Below are 6,381 nucleotides of genomic sequence, written 5' to 3'. Positions count from 1 at the left end.
CTCCAGCAATGTTTAAGTGATCCCATTTCACTGTATTCTCACTCCTCCTGATCTAAGACATTTTCATTTCTGTCAATAGTTCATTATCTTTTTCTCAAAAATATCAATTTTTAATCTTATAATTAAATTTAGCATTTCTCTCTTGCCTTCTTGGTTCTTTGCTTTGTTTTAAAGCCCCCAAGTAATACATAGAGTGAGAAAAACAAAACATCACTTCTGCCCTAAATACATAGCCCTCAATCTGATTTTGAGGGACTGTCAACACTGCTCTGGACATTCTACAAAATAATTGATGTTCAATGTGTCAAGGTCACTAAAAAAAACAAAGAAATCCTTGAAACTGCCCTAGATTAGGAGAGACTAAGGAGACAGGACCACTAAGTGCAAAGTGGGATCTTGAACTGAGTTCTGGACCGAGAAAAGGCTATTAATGGAAAAACTGGTAAGATTTGAACAATCTCTCTAGATCAGTTAGTAATACAATATCAATGTTTATTTACTGGTTTTGATAATTTTACTAAGGTTATATAAAGTGGTCATTAGGAGATGCTGGGTGAAGGGTGTATGTACTATTATCATGTCTTTTCTATAAGTCTAAACTTATTTAAAATAAAGTTTAAAACCACCTATCATTTGCTAGGTGCATTGGATCATGCCTGTAATCCTAGCACTCCGGGAGGCTGAGGCAGGAGGATCTCTTGAGTTCAAGAGTTTGAGGTTGCTGTGAGCTATGATGCCATAGCACTCTACTAAGGGCAACAAAGTAAGACTTTGTCTCAAAAACAAAACTATAGTTTGTGTTTCATTTGTAAATAGTAAAAAATATACACTATAAGTTAGTATGGGTATCCCAGCCTGTTTTCTCTTTCCCCTATCTTTATTTTCCAATCTCTTCTTTCCCATGAAGGACAGTAAAGAAATGTCATAAGTGTGGCAACTCCCTCATGCCTCACAGAAAGCAGACATAACTAACTGATCCAGACCCTCTCTCCAGTCCAGACTATTTCCTGATGTCATGACTTGGTTGGCATGGCCATGCTAGTTAAATGCATCCACCGTCTCTGCATGATGGGGTGCCTTACTGTTATGCCATTCTTACTTGGTTTCTGAAATTTTGGAACCATGCACTTGCACCATTTAAAATACATGTTTCATTTTGGGGCAATGTTTTCTTTAGATAATTTAAATGCTCTTCTTCCATTTTTTTCATGACTATGTACACAGCCCTTCAGCTGACTGTGCTTGAAATTCTCTTCTTATTCTGTTCTAGTTATTTCAAGAGCAAAAAAGAATGGAAATACACAATTCCACTCTTAAAAGAATTTAAAATCCAAATAAAGAGATAAAGTATAAACATGAGAAAAGTAGATAATGAGTAAGAACCACACGATAAATATGGGATAAAAAGCATTTGGCTAAATTCTTAGAGCATTACAATTACACCAGTGATCTGAGGGGGCAGTTTAGTGAGGGAAGAGGTTCTGGAGGAGCTCATTTCCTGTATTGGTACAATATGGTATTTCCTAAGCCTCACCAGCATGTGAATATAAATGCAGATGATATTAATGATGACAACACAAGTTTAACTACACCTTTTCTTTCGGAAATTGGTGCTGTTCTCCAAGTGTTGAGAGTCCTTCAGCAGTGAATGGCACACATGAGTTTACCATTGGTCACTTCTCAGCCTTTGCTTCTGGCCTCTTATTGATTTCTGCTGCCTGTGAGGGTACTTACAGTGGCTGTCTCCTCTGACCCTTGCTGCTCATGCTCCTGATAAGGGAGCTATGCTGAGCTGAGGCCACTCTCTTCCTGCTGCTTGTTGGGCTTTCACGGGGTTTCAGTTACACTAAGGTCTGCACAGAAGTAAGGAGAGAGAACTCCTATTCCTCACTCTGTATTTCACCCATCTAGACATCCCTCCACCCATCTACATAGTCATGAAAAAAGTGGAAGAAGGGCATTTAAGTCATCTAAAGAAAATGTTGCCCCAAAATGAAACATGTATTTTTAAAATGGTGGAAGCACATGGTTCCATCTGGACACCAACTACCATTCCTCATGCCCAGGAATTTCACAGAATTCCTTGAAAAATACTTTCTTGCCTTTTGAGGAGTTCAGGGTTCAAAGGAAGGTTCATGGAACTGAATGAGAGAGCAAATTCATGAAAAAACAAACAAACACAGTTTCACCTCCTGATATCTGTGTGAGAAAAAAAAAATCCAATAGCTCCCATGAAATTTATTCTCAGTAGAGCTATTCATGGCATCAGATTAGTATAGACATTTTCAGATTTTCCAGATTGAGCCCAAGGTGTACTGCTACCATCCTGCTATGTCTTACCTGGCATCACTGTTTTTCCTTTGGTGATCAAAAGTTCTGAAAAGTGCTTTCGTTTGGATAGCTTGGTTTGGGTCTTCGGGAGTCACACTGTTAACCAATATCAGGAGCATCTTCTAGAGGGTTGACTTACTTACAATACCATGGAAGACAGCAGTGGACGAAGATGCGTCTGGATTCAGTAGCAGTAAGGCTTCTCATTTCCACATTCTTTTCTATAACCCTGTTTTACTCAAAATCATTGTTCATCCTTATATTGTGGTCATTCCCCTTCAAAGTGTGTCCAAGGATCACATAAACTGTCAAGGGCTTTAATAAAATCTGTTGATGGACTTCTCCAACCCAAGAGGACTTTTCTCCTCTCCAAGCCTAACTCTACATGTCTTATGCTCACGCTTGTTTATTACCCTCCTCTCTTTTCTAACACCTCTTTACCCCAGAACCCTCAGTACAGCTCCTCAGTGTTTCTAGGAAAGTCAGTATCAGTTCCTTATGAAGCATATTTGCTTATTTTCTGTTGTTGAATATTCACCATTTCTGTGAAGGATTGAACATACTTCCCTTGTTGAGGACTCACATGCTCTACATTTCCAACCTGCTGTGTCCGTTCATCTTGGGATGCCTGAGCATCGTGCCCATTCCCCCCTCTGTCTGCTGGCATGGACACCAATTGCACTGAATAAACGTGAGCATCTGTCAGAAGTTCTAGAAGTGCTTTAAAAGTGCATGGTCATTTGGTTCCTCTGACACCAACTACTGAGTCAGAATCCCTGGATTCATAAGGAAGCATTTGCATGTCTGAACGGTCTTTATTCTTTTCCTATTCTTGATTACAAGTTTTTCTAAATATATAATTAGAAACAGAAAATAATGTTTCCTCAGAATTTGAAGAAAATGTTTGATGATGAGAATTTCCGGAGAGTGCTGCTTCTTTCTAAACTTGGAGCCAGAATTGATGAGCTAGTCAGAAAGTTTGAATCCAGAATGCTCCAGATTTTTAGTAAGAATTTCATAGCTTTATCACATTTTGTTGTGTCTTTGTCTGTAAGTGGTTCACTCTAAATTTGACTTTTCTGGACTTATTTTTACATTCATATTTATACCCCCATTTCATAGAAAGAATAGTTGATTCTTTTAAAAAACATCTCTTCACTGAGAATCTACTTTGAATTGAACACTGATACAAAGAAGAGTCAAAGTCTGACGAAGGAGACAGGTAAGTAAACAAATAATCACATGTCACTTGATGAGGACTGAAGTTGAGCAGGGCACACAGTCCTCCTGGGCCGAGCTTTCTGCAAATACTGACACCTGGGCAGGCAAGGATCGTGGGCAGCAAGAGTGCCTGTGGTTTCTGCTCTGTGTGCTTCTGTTTTAGTCTGATTTCATTTGGCCATTTTCTATTAGTTAAATCTCTCTTGTTTCTCACATCCCTCTCTGACTCACTTCCCCTTCATTCCAAGGAAACAAACCTCTCCCCCAAACGGGCATTGATCAGCCAGATTTCTCCAAGTATCAATCACTTGTTCCTGACACTTCCATCTTCTCCTCTTCTCTCTTGCTCTTTTTGGACCTTAAACAAGCAAATGCAGGTGTTCCTTCTGGATCTTTGCATTCCTGTACCTTGTGGAATGGTGCCTGTAAGTCCAAAATAGCTGATCTATGACATTGAATGATGTCCAATGAGGAGATATAATCGGCCCAAAACATGCATAATGTTTCCATCTACCCCCGTGAGAGTCAAAAGCTGGTGCTTACTCTGCCTTCTCTCACTGTAGCTCTGCCTAATGTCAGTCTGCTTGCTGCTTCCTTTGGAAGAGTGAAGTGTGCAACAGTGCCAGCCCTTCAAAGAGATGTTAAAGACTTTGTTCATAAAGGGATTGTCATGCTCCTTGACTCCTGGATCAAGTATCCTGTAGCATTTAAGGTGACAGTAATTGTGGTTCTCTTATGGGTCAGTTGCTACCTTCTTCAGGGTACTCTTATCCCAATGGCAAAATATCTTCTGATGGGGTCTTGGTATCCCTTGTTTCTCTTTCATAAACCAGCCCCATCTCAATTTCCTTCTCATTCTTCTGCTGTGAGGCTAGCTTCAAGGTGGGCCAAATGCAACACACGTAAACATTAAATATTCAGGAAGGTGTGAGCTAGGGAAAGATTCAAAATATGATCAGGAGGAAGACCTTAGGTGTTTTTTTAAGAGACAGAGTCTTATTTTTTCGCCCTCGGTAGAGTGCTATGGTGTCACAGCTCATAGCAACCTCCAGCTCTTGGGTTTAGGCGATTCTCTAGCCTCAGCCTCCCCAGCAGCTGGGACTACAGGCACCCACCACAACATCCGGCTATTTTTTGTTGCAGTTTGGCCGGGGCTGGGCTTGAACCTGCCACCCTGGGTCTATGGGGCCGGCATCTTACTCACTGAGCCACAGGCACCACCCAGGAAGGCCTTAGGTTTGCACGGTCTGACATGCATCCTATGTGCCAGGTTGCAACCTCTTACCTTTACTTAAGTGACCAGTTCCATGCAGCTGTCAGGCAGCTTCTCACAGGTGTGATCTCTTAGCCCCTCATCTCACGCAGCTGTGTGTATCTTGACTTTTCTAGTGCCAAGAGCTTGAGTTCTATGCATGTGTAACCTGGAAATGTGTCTGTAGACTCGTCCTTGACCACTGGACACAGAAACCCATGGATAAAATGTATCTGTCTCCCCTTTGTCCCCTGGGTGGACAGTCTGACATTTCCCAAGACTTCCTGCTCTGGAAGTCTTAGCAGGATTGAGCATGAGTCACCTCTAATGCAGAGGCAAACTCAGCAATGCATCCTATTGATTGACTGATTGATTGACTGATTTAGAGACAGAGTCTTGCTCTGTTGCCCAGGCTAGAGTGCCCTGGCCTTAGCCTAGTTCTCAGCAACTGCAAACTCCTGGGTTTAGCCTAGTTCTCAGCAACCTCAAACTCCTGGGCTGAGGCAATTCCTCCTACCTCAGCCGCCTGGGAAGCTGTGGCTACAGGTGCCCACCACAATGCCTGGCTAATTTTTCTATTTTTAGTAGAGACAAGGTCTCGCTCTTGCTAAGACTGATCTTAAACTCCTGAGCTCAAGAATCCCCCTTCCTCGGCCTCTCAGAGTGCTAGGATTACAGGTGTGAGCCGCTGTGCTCAGCCTATTAATGTTTTTATTGTTCTTTCTTCCTTCTCTGTTTTACTCTCCTTGGTTCCTCACTTAGGCTCCCTGGATCAGATTCTTAAAGTACCTGTGCCCAAGACTTTCATCAGTTTCTGCTTTCAAGGAAAACGCAATCGTAACATCATGAGTATCCACTAATACTGCTTTTCTTCCTTTTTTTAACTCTAGGAATTTGGGGGCCCTTATTCAAACCCTGGGAATGTTTTTTTTTTATCTGTTTTATTCTTTTTTTTTTTTATTTCTCCCTCCTTTTCACATATTTCTTTCTTCATTCTTTTATTCAATTAATGCCCATTAAGCACTTGCTACATGCTAAGTATTGTTTCACTAGTTGGGGAGAGATATTTGAACTAAACAAAGATTCTTGCCCTTGTAAAGCTTATGTTCTAGTGGAAGCAGACAGGTAGAAACAAGTAAATCATGAAGAGGATGTTAGAAGGTGATAACAAGGGCGAGAAAACTAAAAATTAAGGAGGATAAGGGGAAATGAAGAATTCCAGTGGGTGGATGGCAATTGTGAATTTAAATAGAATGATCAGGGCAGGCTTATTGAACAGATGACATTTGATTAAAGACTTGAGGGAGAGGAGGAAGTTATTCTTCAGATTAATTTCCATGAGAGGCAACAGCTGGAGCAGGCACATCACATTCCCAGAACAGCAAAAGAGAACTTTTCTCCAAGTTTCTTCTTTTTTACTACTGGCTAATCACCCAAATCATGCACTGGGCATTTCCGTTTGGTTACTTATGGCTCCTGCACAGTCTCCTGCAGACTCCTACCTAATTCCTTCACATTTTTCTCCCCATTCTCTTTTTTTTCCTTCACTTACTCCTAATGATAACTTGCTGTTTATT

This window comes from Nycticebus coucang, chromosome 11 (genome assembly GCF_027406575.1).
Source record: "Nycticebus coucang isolate mNycCou1 chromosome 11, mNycCou1.pri, whole genome shotgun sequence".
NCBI lineage: Eukaryota > Metazoa > Chordata > Mammalia > Primates > Lorisidae > Nycticebus > Nycticebus coucang.
This window is presented reverse-complemented; position numbering follows the sequence as displayed.